This window comes from Pseudopipra pipra, chromosome 9 (genome assembly GCF_036250125.1).
Source record: "Pseudopipra pipra isolate bDixPip1 chromosome 9, bDixPip1.hap1, whole genome shotgun sequence".
In the NCBI taxonomy this organism is placed as follows: domain Eukaryota; kingdom Metazoa; phylum Chordata; class Aves; order Passeriformes; family Pipridae; genus Pseudopipra; species Pseudopipra pipra.
Genome location: NC_087557.1, coordinates 1,299,536 through 1,313,670, shown reverse-complemented (window position 1 = coordinate 1,313,670; position 14,135 = coordinate 1,299,536). Strand labels below are relative to the sequence as shown.

Genomic DNA, 14,135 nt, shown 5'->3' with positions numbered 1-14,135 from the left:
ACCCCTGGGTGTCGTTGGAAGATTTGCTTTGCAGAGGAAAAGAGCACTTTAATAGCAGGTTTATAAACCTTCTCAGCAATACTTCTGAAGGCTGTGACAGAGATGACCCCAAGGAGTTTCAAGCTGTAACTTCTGCCTTGTCTTCTGGCAGGGCTCAGTTGTCCCTGGCTGTGGGAGGAGCTGTTCCCTTGGGAGAGGGAGCACCACGGTGTGGGGGGTTTCATACGATGGAGAGCTGGGGGGAGGCAACTGAACAGGGGCAATCACCTCCCTTTGACTTGGATGGAACCAACAGCTCAGGGTCACAGATGGCTTGGAAGATGCCTTGGGTGCTGTAGATGACTTTTTGGAGAGCTGCTCGTGGCAGGGGATGTGGTGGGTGCTCAGACCAGCAGGTCCCAGCAACTCCAAAGGGGCACCTGGTGCTGTGCAGGAAGCAGAGTCACTGCACAGAGAACAAAGAGGCTGGAGAGGGATTTTATTCAAGGTCATGGAGTGGTAGGAGTAGGGGAATGGTTTTAAACTGACAGAGAGTAGAGTTAGGTGGGATATTGGGAGGGAATTGTTGGCTGTGAGGGTAGGGAGGCCCTGGCACAGGTTGCCCAGAGAAGCTGTGGCTGCCCCTGGATCCCTGGAAGTGTCCAAGGCCAGGCTGGACGGGGCTTGGAGCACCCTGGGCTAGTGGAAGGTGTCCCTGCCCATGGCAGGGGTGGGATTGGATGAGCTTTAATGTCCCTTCTCACCCAAACCATTCCATGATTCTGTGATTCTGTAATGACTCTGAGCAGCTCTTTTATTCCAGAAACCCCAAATCCATCCCTGGCCACACAGTGACCAGTGTGATGATTTTGGCACAGCATATCAGCATTGTTGTTTGCAGCTTCTTCAGCGTGGGAAGCCCAAAGTTGGTGGTTTTGCTGGATCACTGGCAGTTCTCCACATGCACTTACTGCTTGTGGAGCTTTGTTTAGCTCTTATCACGAAATTCAAGAGGCCTGAAATCTCAGAGCTCGCTGCAATCTCTCCTCTCTGTGCCAGGAAATAATTGGTTGCCCTGGCAATTTATTAGCACATAATGCTGTCTTTGTGTTGCCACCAGCCTTGAGCTCTGCTGCTGGGTGGATTTTAGTTTCCTGCTATTGTTCTGGTCAGTGAAAGCCCACCTGACCTTGCTTCTTTGCTTAATAAGTCTTTGTGAGGACTAACTGAGTGTGATTCCTCTGCGCTCACAATGCTGTTTTATTATTTTCTCATTTGTTTTTTTCTCTGAAGGTATTATGTAGTTACAGTTAAGAGGTTGGGTCCCTTCAGCAATTCATTTTTTGCCACTCACTGTGCAGGTGACCAAAGCACTCAGAATTCACACAAAGCCTGATGCTCTTGCTGCCCTCCAGAGCAGGCCTAAGTTCAGATCTTTCTTGACAAAGAGGGACCTAATTGATTTAATGGACTGTTATAACCTCAGACAAGGCTTTAGATTAGAATAAAACCACTTTTCCCACCCTCAGTTACTTGCCTGCAGTGGTTGCTGGCTTTTACTGAACATGAACTTATTTCTGGTGTTATTAGAAGTAACACAAGTGGGTTTGTAAATGAGCTTGGCTAAATGGAGTCTGTAATAGATAAAAATGAAAGTTTGACTGTTTCACCTTTAATGAAGGTATTCAGGCAAGGTATTACTTATATTGCTTACACAGCCTGAGTATAATGCAGCTCTGAAGATGCTGAACTTGTTAGCTTGTTGATTGCATGGTTGTGTCAGGGCTAATCGTGACTGACAAATAATTTAAGCAGTGTTTCTAACTCTATTAAAGGCTATATATTCCAACAACCACAAAATCCTCATCTGAAAGGCAAATCCTGTGTGCTGCAGCCCACTGAGAATCTTTCCAGGCTCTGCACACACCAAAATGTTTGTCGTGCTGCTAGATGTGAATATTGACTTTTAATTTACCCTTTAAAATTAAAATCAGGAGAAGAGAAAACCTCTTCTAAAGAGTTTTAGCTCCTTCTTATTTAAGCAATTATCAGTGTAGGCTTAGGGAAACACCAGGCAACATCCCTCTTCCATGACTTACAATTTACCTGGATGGGGAAGGGAAGGCTTTTGTGGCAGGTTTATTTGTGCTTTTTAATAAAACTATTGATTTTGTGCAACCTCTTCTACCGTGAGAGCAGAGAATGAAACTGTTGCCTATTTTTACTCCTTCCAAGAAATTCCTAGCAGGGACACCTTCCACTGGCCCAGGCTGCTCCATCCTGGCCTTGGACACTTCCAGGGATCCAGGGGCAGCCACAGCTTCTCTGGGAACCTGTGCCAGGGTCTCCCCACCCTCCCAGGGAAAGATTCCTTCCCAATATCCCATCTAACCCTGCTCTCTGTTAAAGGGTAGGTCCCTATACAGGAAATATTTCCAGTCCTGTCTGAGGTCTGGTTTGCTCTGGACAGGTGAGATGGGATGAGTTATGGGGAGTTGGGTTGAGCTCCTGCTCTCTGGGCAGAGGTGGGAGGATGGTGCCCACCCAGCTCGGATCCAGCTTTTGGGGTGGGTGTGGAGGTGCAACTGAAGCTTTTTGAGGCAGATTACTACCATGAAGGACATATTCAGGAGCAGGATGTGCCCCTGGGGAAGGTCAGAGCACGGCTCAGGATCCCAGGCTGCCTGTGGTTTGGGCACCTCTGACCCTTGAGCTGCTTTGCTGTTTTCCTCTGCAGCCTCAGCACGTCCTGCTCCTCAGCACTGCTCACTGGGGGCTGTAAAGCATCCTGAGCCATCCAGGTAAGGCATTTCCTGGAGAGGGAAAGATTTCTTTGTGCTGTCCTTCGAGTATAGGCTTTAAAACCATTTGCAACATTTAGAATCACTGTTGATTTTCTCTATTCTTGTAGAGAAATTTTGGAAAAAAACCCAAACCAAAACCATCTGCCTTCCTTTTCTGTATTCATAGAATCACAGAATATCCTGAGCTGGAAGGGACACACAAGGATCAGCCAATCCAGCTCCTGGCCCTGCACAGACACCCCAACAATCCCACCCTGTCCCTCAGAGCGTTGTCCAAACCCTCCTGGAGCTCTGGCAGCCTTGGGGCTGTGCCCACTGCCCTGGGGAGCCTGGGCAGTGCCCACCCACCCTCTGGGGGAAGAATCTTTTATTGCTAGATGTGATTTTTCAATGAATATTTATTTTAAAGCCCATTTTAAAGGTCTGATGCTACAGAATTTTGTGCCATTTGAGTACCAGACCATCATCAGAAGGAAGGTCAGAGAAGGAGATGATGGAATCCTAAAACACTGAGAGTTGCCTAAATCTTGATGTGTGTCTTGAATTAAGTGGCAGGTCCAAGACTGTGGTTGGAGACATCCTTGAGGGAGTTCCTATTTACCTGTGGACTCATTAGAACTCTCACTGCTGATGAGAATGTACAGCTGGGTGGAAATGGGATCCTTTACACGACAAAAACTCCCTTGGGAATTATGCTAAGTATAAAATTCAGAGGTCTTTGATAAATCAGCTCTTCATATCAGCTTAGAACTACACCCACCACAGAAGGAATTACCAGAATTGTCCTCTAAGACAGTTGTGTTGCTGACCACAGATGCTGAGTCCAATCCCTGGCTTACAATATGTGAAAAACCCTCAATCACACATTCCCTCGGGGATATTAAGCTCAGAAGTCAAACCCATAAGATTTATTTGTATTTGGTTTTATTATTTTATATTTTCTTTTCTGACAGAAGTAAAATTATGCTGGAGATAAAGCTTGTCTTGTGGGCATTGTACTTCAAAAAATCTTCAAAGTATCTGAAACAAAGATGAAAACATTAACATGAAAAACATCCAAACAACAGTAATGCGACATGTGATATTTAAAAAGCCAAATCAAATGCCAGCTGCATCATTCCAGGCTCCTGAAGAACACCTGCAGCAGGGAAAGAAGCTGGACAGGAAGAGTTTGGAAGGCATTTTGGTTCTGTTAATTAACTCATCAGTTAAGAACCCCGAGGAGGGGTGTGGGTTGTTGAAGTCCTCGGGGAGTGGCAGAGTTTGCTGTCCCCTTGTCATTTCTGGGCTGGTCTCATTTGTGCTCAGCCTTTATCAGCAGGGCAGATGGAAATCAGAGCTTGCAGGAGCTGTATTATTATTATTGTTTTGTTTTCCAGCAGACATAAAACCTGACAGTTCCCTGACATCCCTGGCAATTGAGGGCACAGACATTTCGGGTTGCAACGTTTCTCTGCACAAAAGCTTAATAGACTTGACGTGATTTTCCATCTCTCCTTGTTTGAGAGGTGCAGGGGAGCCAGAGTGAGATGTTAACTTCCACCAAGAAAATCAGAATCTGCCACTTGCTTTTTGATCTGCTGCATCACATCCTCAATTTCTATCAACTGTCTTCGGTTGTGCTGAAATATGATTGAACATTCATCTTGTTCCGTGGCTCTGGTGTGCATATAGCACAAGTGACTACAAATTGAGAGCTTAATACCACCTGTTACTTTTATTTGCTAAAAAGGTACCAGTTTATGCTGGTTTTCTTCATAGGAGAATAAAACTGGAGTTAAGCATTGCTTTGGCTGAACAAAATTCAATATATTCAGGCTTTGAATAGCCTATTTTTTCTCTTTTTCTGTCCTTAATTTTGTTTCTGTTTCATTCTCAGCCTGCAGTAAAGTAACATCTTCAGCTCATCGTGGGTAAAAGGTGATCCAGGTGTTTGGGGTGTGGTAATTCCACTGCTAATCCCAGCAAAGGCTTGGAAAAGGGGAGGGAGTAGTGATTCACTGACCCCTCAGCATTCCCCAGTTTTCCCTTTTCCTCCTTGTGGTGCCTGGGTGAATTTTTTACTGGTTTTAGTGCAGAAATTCCCAGTGAGGTGGGTGTCACTTGTTAAAAGGATTCACTGTCATGAGCATTCTTGCAGCTTCTCTTATTTTGGCAGTTTTTAAAATGGACTTTTTTAAAAAGCACAGTGGTTTCCCACTGACAGGTTTAATCACATAGGGCTTTTTTTTTTTTTTTTTTTCATTTTTCTATTGTGGGTAAATATATCTCTTGTGAACAACCACTGCAAAGCTGTGTGGCTACAATTAGGGGGCAGGGTTTGGGCTTCAGGAGCCTTCCAGCCAGCATTTAGTGAGCTGCACAAAGGGGTTTCAAAAGGAACTTGATTTTTGAGGATCAGCTTGTCCTGGTGAACCTCAGAGAAACACTCAGTGCACTGACAAAATTCAGCTTTGCTGGAGCAAGGAAAAAAGCCCTTAGAGGGGGATGAGGAAGCTGGAAATGGGAACTGGAAATGGAATTCAGTGAGGATTCAGGTGGAGGAAAAAAGGGTTGCTGAGACTGGGAGGTGGAAGTATTTGACATCCCTGCTTTCTTCCCAGGCAGCCTTTCAGTTCTACATCTACTTGACCCTCAGGGCTCACAGCTTTGTGCCCTCCAGCCCAGGAAGGACCCAGAAAAAAAATGTTAAAGAAAAAATAGGGTTAGAATCTGTGGAGGGAGAGTGAGAAAAACCAGGGAAGTTTGGTGGGAAAGTCTGGAGTTTTCCATTCCGGCAGGTGGAAGGTTCCTGGGGAGCTCATCCCGTCATAGATTTACTTAAACATCCTGTTTTTTTCCCAGCAGGAACTGGGATGGATGGATGGATGGATGGATGGATGGATGGATGGATGGATGGATGGATGGATGGATGGATGGACAGCTCCAAGACAGAAGGGCTGGGGCTGCCAATCCACATTTCATCACCGAAAGGAGCTGAACTCGTGAGTTCCAAGCTGTGCACTCAAAATAAGGTGGTTGGTACAACCCCCAAATTCCTGGTGGGCAGTAATTTTCCTGACATCCCCAAGAATGAGTTTTAGCAGGTGGAGTTTAGCATATAAAACATCTGTGACCTCTGTGTTCGTTTTGTTGGGTTTTTTTATTGCATTTACGTGCTCTTTTAGTAGTTTGAAAACTTTTCCTTTTGAAATGCAGCAGAACTGCATCAAACCCCCTCAATCTAAGCCTGGGAGATACTTTGCCTATGTGCTGGTTGCTCCTCGTACAAACCTAAGAAATAGCACTTTTTGGAAATTCCAAACACGCACAAATCATCATTCCACTCATCACTTTTATTTTGTTACTGAATTATGAATCCAGGGGAAAAGTTCTTGTAGTCGGTATCCTGAAAACTCCCATAATGAACTCCCCTGATACAGCAAAGATTGTTGCCAATAACATAAATAAATGTTGTACCAGCCTGTGAACATGAAATGGAATGCAAAATACAACAACTGAAAGGTGGGGGAAGCTTGTTTTTTGGTAGTTGGTTTATATTTTATAACTGTGGGGGCTAAATCAATACCACAATTCTTTATGCAGGAACATTTTCAATCTTGTTATGGGATCCTTATAAAATATTCAGCAAACCAGAGAGGAGAGACAGTAACTTGAAGGGTTCAGGTGATTTTCTTTGCTGGAGGTGGAACATTACTTTAGAGGATTGAAAAACATCCCACAGCATTTTCCCCTGGATGGTGTTTCCTGCAGCTGTGCAGCTCAGGAATGGCTCTAAAATCCAAGGGCTTTGTGGGAGTGTGTCAGTAACGTTGGGGAACAAAGGTTGGGAAATGGGGGGACCTTTGGTTAAACGAGGTGAGGGGGCTGGGGGAGCTACAAGGGGTTGTAAGCTCGGTGTAGCAAACCTCGTTGGAGCAGTGCCTTGTCTTCTTGGAGCTCCTCAGGGTTTGGGGTTGGGATGATGATGGAGCTTCAGGGCTCCCAAGGCATTCCCCAGTTGTGTTCCAGCACCTCAGAGCTGCCAAAAGGCTTCCATGACACGCCCTGGTCTTGCACCTTATGCCCTCCCATCTTAGACCTTTGAAAAAAACCCCCAAAATTTGTCTTCAGGTACAGAATCTCAGAATCATTGAGGCTGGAAAAGCCCTCCAGGATCACCAAATCCCCCCTGTGCCTGATGCCCACCCTGTCCCCCAGCCCAGAGCACTGAGTGCCAAAAAACCCAAAGCAAAAAACCCCAACCAACAAACAAAAGCCCAAAAAACCCCACCCAAAACATAAAATAAAAATTAACATCAATAATAATAATAATAATAATAATAATAAATAAGCCCTAAACAGAAAACAAGGGGAAAACAATAAACATGTAGATGGAGATCTACCAAAATATCTTAGGAAAGCTCAGAATTTCTGTAGCTTTTGAGCATTTTTTTCTTAAAATTAAGCTAAAAACTCAGAGGCTTCATCAATGCCTTGGTATTCCTGTCAGAGCACACTTTCATCCTCACCCTTCTCTTTTAAATTTGTGACGCTGAGCTCAGCCCCTCTTTTAAAATGCACACATGTGGCTTCTGGAGTGCTGGAAGCCAGGCTGCTCATGGAATCAGTGAATCCCGGGATCCCTGGGGTTGGCAAAGCCCTCCCAGCCCATGGATCCCCCCTGTGCCCGATGCCCACCTTGTCCCCAGAGCACTGAGTGCCACGGCCAGGCCTTCCTGGGACACCTCCAGGGCTGGGCACTCCAAACCTCCCTGGGCAGCCCGTTCTTTTCCAACTTCCCTTTTAAACTTAGATATTCTTTTCCAGCTTTAAATCTGTGCTTAAAATAAAGTGCTCTAAAATGGTTGCCTGTTGCTGCAGGAAAGAAGGGAAAGCAAGTTTTTCTGTGAGTGGGAATCTCATTTGTTATCACCTATCTTAGGTACTTAAGAATATGATTTGTGGCCTACATGAAAAATGGAGTTGTTTCATGTAGCAAAGCTCAATTTTGTACTTCAGAGAGCGTGTAATTTTGTAGCTGCTTTTCTGAATAATAGAATTTCACTTGACTCAATTATTTATTGGAAGTTTTACATTTGAGCTTACTCTTTAGTTAGTAAATTAAGTTATTTTATTTATTACTCTGTTAAACAGAATAATTTTATTATTTCTATTTCCATGCTATTAATTCCAACTCTTTATATCAGAAGGGATTGCTGGGGTCATCTCCTCCTTCCCTCACTCAAAGCACAGCTAATTTTGAACTTCCTCTGGTTTACTCAGAGCCTGCTCCTTTCACCTTCCCGATATTTCCGAGGATGGAGATTCCACAACCTGTCTATAAAAGCAGGAAACACCTGCCCATGTCCTACATTTGGAACTCTTGGGCCAATTCTTCTCCTGGAGAACTCAGTGCAGCACTAAGGAGGTCACAGGAACACCTGCCTTATCCCAAGGAGGATTTACCTTTGATGGATAATCCGGCACAGGGAAGGGAAGGCAACTAAATACGAATTGTAGGCAAAATTAATCCCTGGCACCTGGAAACCTCTTGGTTTTTGGAAGAGTCCAGAAAGGACTTTATGGAGGAGTTTATTAAATCCTGCATTCATTAAGACCAGCAGAATATTCTGAACCTTTCTCTGCTTTTTTCCAAGCAGAAATACTTCCTGTGGAAATGATTCATTGTTCTTTAATGCTTTCTAAAAAAACCATTGGCTTTTTCATCCGGAGGGAGATTCTTATTTGGTCTTTTGGATGAAAGCACTTAGCCCTGTGCACATGAAGCATTAAAAAAGGATGAGCCAGGCCTGCCCCACATGTCTTAAACAGCTGTGATTTTAATTCTTTAATTTTTTTAAGGCTCTTCTTCTCCTTTGTCTTCTCTTTTATTGCAGCCTGATCATTGTTTTTATATCTTTCATATTGGGTTGATGTTATAAATTCAGCTGCTATTGCTGGAACCATTTCTCTGTAAGGGAAGCAGAGAGATAATAATGAACTCCAAGAATGGAGGAATTATGAAATCTGTATCCATGCAAAAAAATTAGCAACAACAAAAATTAGCAACAACAGAATTGTAGCAACAAATTTAAAACCCATGACTCTATCTCTGTGTTTATCATTAGGACAGATTCCAGTACAAGGAAAAATTCTGGATTTTAAAACAGGACTATTTTTCTTTAATATTTGAATAACTGTTATTTTCACTTTTATTTCCTTGCCTTTGCAGTTCCAGGAAAATAAAGTAGAAAGGTAAAGATGCACCAAAGGATGGTTGTGGTGTTTTCAGCTAAAGACTCCTGTCCACAAAGGAGTTTTCAGATCTGGTTTTGTGAATAAAATTCACAGAAGGTGTTTAGGCTTGATCTAATGGAGCTGTTGGGTGTTCAGGTGAACTGTGACTTCTCTGATCTCCATCCAACCCCTCCTGTCTTTGGCACATTTCATCCAGAAAACCTTCTGCTTTATAGAACCCCTGGATTTTGATTAATGTCAGAAATAAAGCCCTACAATATCTGCTGCAACAAAATGCACGGAGAGTAGTGGCCAGTTCTGCTCCCTGCCCTGGCTTTCTCCTCATCTGAAGGGCTGCTATTTTTATATTCCCTGGTTTTTACAGGATCAGCTCTGGTTGCTGGAATGATTTCAGCTCGCAGCTACGGCAATGGCATTCTTTGGAATTAAATTACAGAATTTTCTGCTGTGGGAGATGCAAAGGCATTGTTTTGGAGCTAAATATAATCCTGCACTAAGAACAGGTTTGTTCCACTGCAGGCACGGAGGTTCCAGAAAAATCCAACAGCCCAAACTCCCCCATGGAGATTCCATTCTGAGATGGTTTCTTTTTGTAGCTACTCTTTTTAAATACCTGAGAAGCCCGAAAAACAGTGTGAATTTCCCACAGTTTCCTCAGCTGTGAAAGTTTCTCAGCTCCTTTACACTTTTCTCCCCTCACAGGCTTTGCAGGAGTCACGATTTCTGAGATAAAAGAAGCCTCACCCAGTGCCTTCTTCCAAGTAATGAAACCTAATTAGGATCCCTGTTAAAATTCAGAGTTTTAGCCAGATGGCAGAAGGCTTCAAGTGCCAGTGACATTTTTTTTTCATTAAGAATTAATAGCATAAGTTTTTAAACAATGTTTCATTTAAACCTTCTTAGACTTCTAACAGAAAATAATAAAAAACCTCCAAACAAATAATGAACACTACCTGAGGTCATTGCTAGAGCTTGGCTGCTTCTCATTCCTCTTTATTTCACAGTTGGCTCCTGCAAGGTCTTCACCCTTCAGATCCCAGGAAAGGCAGAACAAGGTTTTATAGGTACTTTATTATCTTCCCTTAAAAAAAACCCAAACCCATCTCTCTCCCCCTGAAGTGACTGGAGACAGTCTGAAATCCTCTTTTGTGTGTTTTTGGGAATGAAAACGCACCTGGAAGGAATCCTTTGGTTCTCATTTCCAGGTGTTTTGCTGATATTTTATGTGTGTTTCTCTCTTTTGCTGTAATCACCCCCTATTCCTTAGGGTTTTGGGGATGTTCACCTGGAGAAAAGAAGCTCCTGGGAGACCTGAGAGCCCCTTCCAGGGCCTAAAGGGGCTCCAGGAGAGCTGGAGAGGGACTGGGGACAAGGGATGGAGGGACAGGACACAGGGAATGGCTTCCCACTGCCAGAGGGCAGGGTTAGATGGGATATTGGGAAGGAATTGTTCCCTGTGAGGGCGGGCAGGCCCTGGCCCAGGTTGCCCAGAGAAGCTGTGGCTGCCCCTGGATCCCTGGAAGTGTCCAAGGCCAGGTTGGAGCAACCTGGGCTGGTGGAAGGTGTCCCTGCCCATGGCAGGGGGTGGGACTGGATGAGCTTTAAGGTCCTTTCAACCCAAACCATCCTGGGATTCCATAATCTGCCAAAAGCCATGGCTGGAAGCAGCCAGGACAGCAGTTCATTAATGCACACTGAGCTCATCACTATTAGATTTTCTCCCTCTCTTTAAATCATGCTTTGCCTTGTAAGCTTTTATTGTGTAATATTTTTTATTTAAAACCAGTCTGAGTCCCTTAAAACCCCATTAATCATGGCTGGTTCTTATCACAGTTGCTGTAACTATGCAGCTAAACTGGTTGTTTGTTATATAAATGCTCCAGAGGTGGTGTCACTGTAGCCATGGCCTGAAGACAGGAAATCTGGTGTCCAAAGAGCCCATCCAAGAGCAGGACACCCCATGGCTTTACAAGCTGAAGGAGCTGTGGGAGCAGCAGATTCCTGGTCTCCTGAATCTTTTTTAAAGATACTTTAAAATGGAAATAGGAACAACGTTTGGATATTTATTCACAGCATCTTATTTTACCTTTTATTTATCTTTTTTTTTTTTTTTTTTTTGCAGTGCTCAACTGGCCAAAGTTTTACTGTGTCCTAAAAAATTAACTAAACAGGTACCAAAAAGTGAGACTCAACAGCATAACGAGCAAACCTTTTAAATTCTGGATTTTCTTGGGGAAAAAAAAAAATCTTAAAATAGTTTTTTAAAAATAGGTGTTTTCTGCTGTATCCAAATGCTACTGACCTGGGAAAAACCCACTGTTGGAAAGGAATGACTGCAAACTTTCCAACATTCCTGTAATGTGAATGAAAACTATGGGATTATTTGAGGAATGGTGTTAGTTTGAGAAGAAATGTACCCCTTATCAGTCCGTCTTTTGCTTATAATGCTCATGTTGGTGTTTTCTGTTGCAACTGGGCATTAAAAATGTTCTTTGCTACTTTTTCCTCTTGCTAAAGAAATGTTCAGTAATTCTTAGACAGTCAATAATTCTTGGACATCGAAGATACTGGTAGGTGGTTCCACTTCTGGAGCTATATTTAATTATTAAATTTAAGTTAATATTAGTGTTTAATTGTTAATCTCTGTCAACCATGGTTGATATCAGTATTTAATTTACATTGTTTTCTTTAGCTGCTCAGTGTTCTTGGAGTTGATCACAACTCTTGTCTGAGTTCATGAGGTCTTTCTGGAATTCAAGAAATGGGATTGGAAGGTAAAACTGTTCAGTTTAAGTTCTGCTAAGACTCATGCCTTGTCCCAACTTTTTGCTTTTTGCTTTTTTCCCCCTCAAAACTCAGATATAACTCTGAGAACTCAAATGATAAAACCAGAGTACTCTGAGCTGTGTTCCAGCAGCAGACAGGTGCTCTCCTTTATGAATTTATGGGGCTTGTCAGGAGTACAAGACTGCAAAAATTGCCTTACTTTGATGTATTGAACTGTTTAAGAGAAATATTATGCCAGCAATTTTGGCCTCCAAAGAAAGTGTGTGTCTGATGTGAGTCTGGATAAAAAGGAAAGGCTCTGCCTCCAGGAGGAACTGAGGAAGTTTGATGGATGGAGGTGAGATAAATCTGGACATTCTCTGTGTAGTGACCCTTTCTGAAAGAACTCCTTTTCCTGCAATATGTCAACGGGAAGAATTCAATCCCTGAGATTTGTTTAGCTTGGGGAATTCTTATCTACGAGGTGGAATAGCTCTGTCTTCTGTGAATTGTCCACCATGGAAAACATTATCCTGACCCTGAACTTCTCCTGGTCCATCGGTGTGTGGGCAGTTTGGCTGCAGGTGATTAAACATTTCCCCACCTTCTGCCTGTAACATCCAGTTCTTGATCCACTGACATTCATCAGACTTTTCACTATTCCACTGGTGCACTGAGGGAAAATATTGCTGTCTGATGGAATTAAAGTGGATCAAGAACTGTCTGAATGATCCAATCAAAGCCATTAAAAACTTTGAGAGTTGGCCCCGTGGCTCATCTTTGTTGGGCTTTGCTGCTGCCAATGTGAAAGGAAATTCGAGCTGCTTGTTGAGACAAGTGTTATTCATGTTCTCCATTTGTGCCAATTTGCTGCCTGTTCTCCTAATTAATCATCCCTTTAGGCTCCCATTTCCTTTCTGACAATTGCTAACACAGCCTTTGGAAAACTGCACCCCGCAGACTCTGCCGTCGTGGGTGTTTTGGGAAGGAGAGGATGTAGCCATATAAATGCATTCCACAGCCCCTTTGAAATGAATTCCCAAGTGCTTCAATCACTCTTCTCTGCTCCAGGCCAAAACCAAACATTGTTCTTACTGACTGAGCTGAGAGTTTCGTTTGCAGCGGTGTGATATTAAAATAACCAAGATTCCAATTCCCCGGGATGTATTTAAATGAAATATTATGAGAATGGAGATTGTATAACCCTCTGCATGAAATCGGTGCAGTTTGAAAGGGAAGGGGCCCATGCTAACACTGTTCTCTTTGCAGGGTGTCAGGTCCCCACTTGTCTTTGTGCAGGGAGAAAGAAGGAAGGGAGGTGAGCCCCCCTTTGGTGCAGCCCCAGCAAACATGAATTTGATTACACAAACAGGAGAAGTTTGCAGGGCTCTTCCCCGGCTGTGTGCAAGAACAGACACTTCTTTCTTGTACAAGTGTTTCAAATGATACAATAATTAGCTGAAACATCAAAACAGGCTTTGGAGCAAGGACCAGGACAGGCAGGACTTGGTGGAATGTGTCAGTCACGGCTTTGCAAAGCCAGGCTCCAGCTTGGTCACCCTCTTTGTGCCTTGTGTCTTGAAGGTTTGCTCTGGTTTCTGTTGGAGATCATCTTTCCTGATGATCCAATATTAGAATAAGTTGATTTCACTTGAGCAGAGTAGGAAATGGAACATTCCCGCTTCTGGGTAAATGACTGTAGGGTATGGTTATTTTCTTTGGTTTGGGCTCTTTCTTTCTTTCTCTCTGTCTCTCCTTTCTTTCTTTCTTTCTTTTGTTCGTTCGTTTGTTCTTTCTCTTTCTATCTTTCTTTTTCTTTCTTTCTTCCTTCCTCCCTCCCTCCCTCCCTCCTCCCTCCCTTCCTTCCTTTTTCTCTCTTTCTTTCTTTCTTTCTTTCTTTCTTTCTTTCTTTCTTTCTTCTTTCTTTCTTTCTTTCTTTCTTTCTTTCTTTCTTTCTTTCTTTCTTTCTTTCTTTCTTTCTTTCTTTCTTTCTTTCTTTCTTTCTTTCTTTCTTTCTTTTCTTTCTTTCTTTCTTTCTTTCTTTCTTCTTTCTTTCTTTCTTTCTTTCTTTCTTTCTTTCTTTCTTTCTTTCTTTCTTTCTTTCTTTCTTTCTTTCTTTCTTTCTTTCTTTCTTTCTTTCTTTCTTTCTTTCTTTCTTTCTTTCTTTCTTTCTTTCTTTCTTTCTTTCTTTCTTTCTTTCTTTCTTTCTTTCTTTCTTTCTTTCTTTCTTTCTTTCTTTCTTTCTTTCTTTCTTTCTTTCTTTCTTTCTTTCTTTCTTTCTTTCTTTCTTTCTTTCTTTCTTCTTTCTTTCTTTCTTTCTTTCTTTCTCTTCTTTCTTTCTTTCTA

General features: G+C 42.8%; 1 long non-coding RNA gene across 6 annotated transcripts in view; it reads left to right on the top strand.

Moving 5' to 3' along the window:
* Window positions 1–14,135, top strand: part of LOC135418595 (uncharacterized) — a 50,841-nt gene that overhangs the window by 7,263 nt on the left and 29,443 nt on the right. For 3 of the 6 annotated variants that reach the window (XR_010432560.1, XR_010432556.1, XR_010432555.1), the window contains one exon: window positions 3,737–5,767. This is a non-coding gene — a long non-coding RNA (uncharacterized LOC135418595). Of the gene's footprint in view, window positions 1–3,736; window positions 5,870–11,715; window positions 11,798–14,135 lie in introns of all 6 variants that reach the window. The other 3 variants (XR_010432559.1, XR_010432557.1, XR_010432558.1) reach the window with 3 other exon arrangements.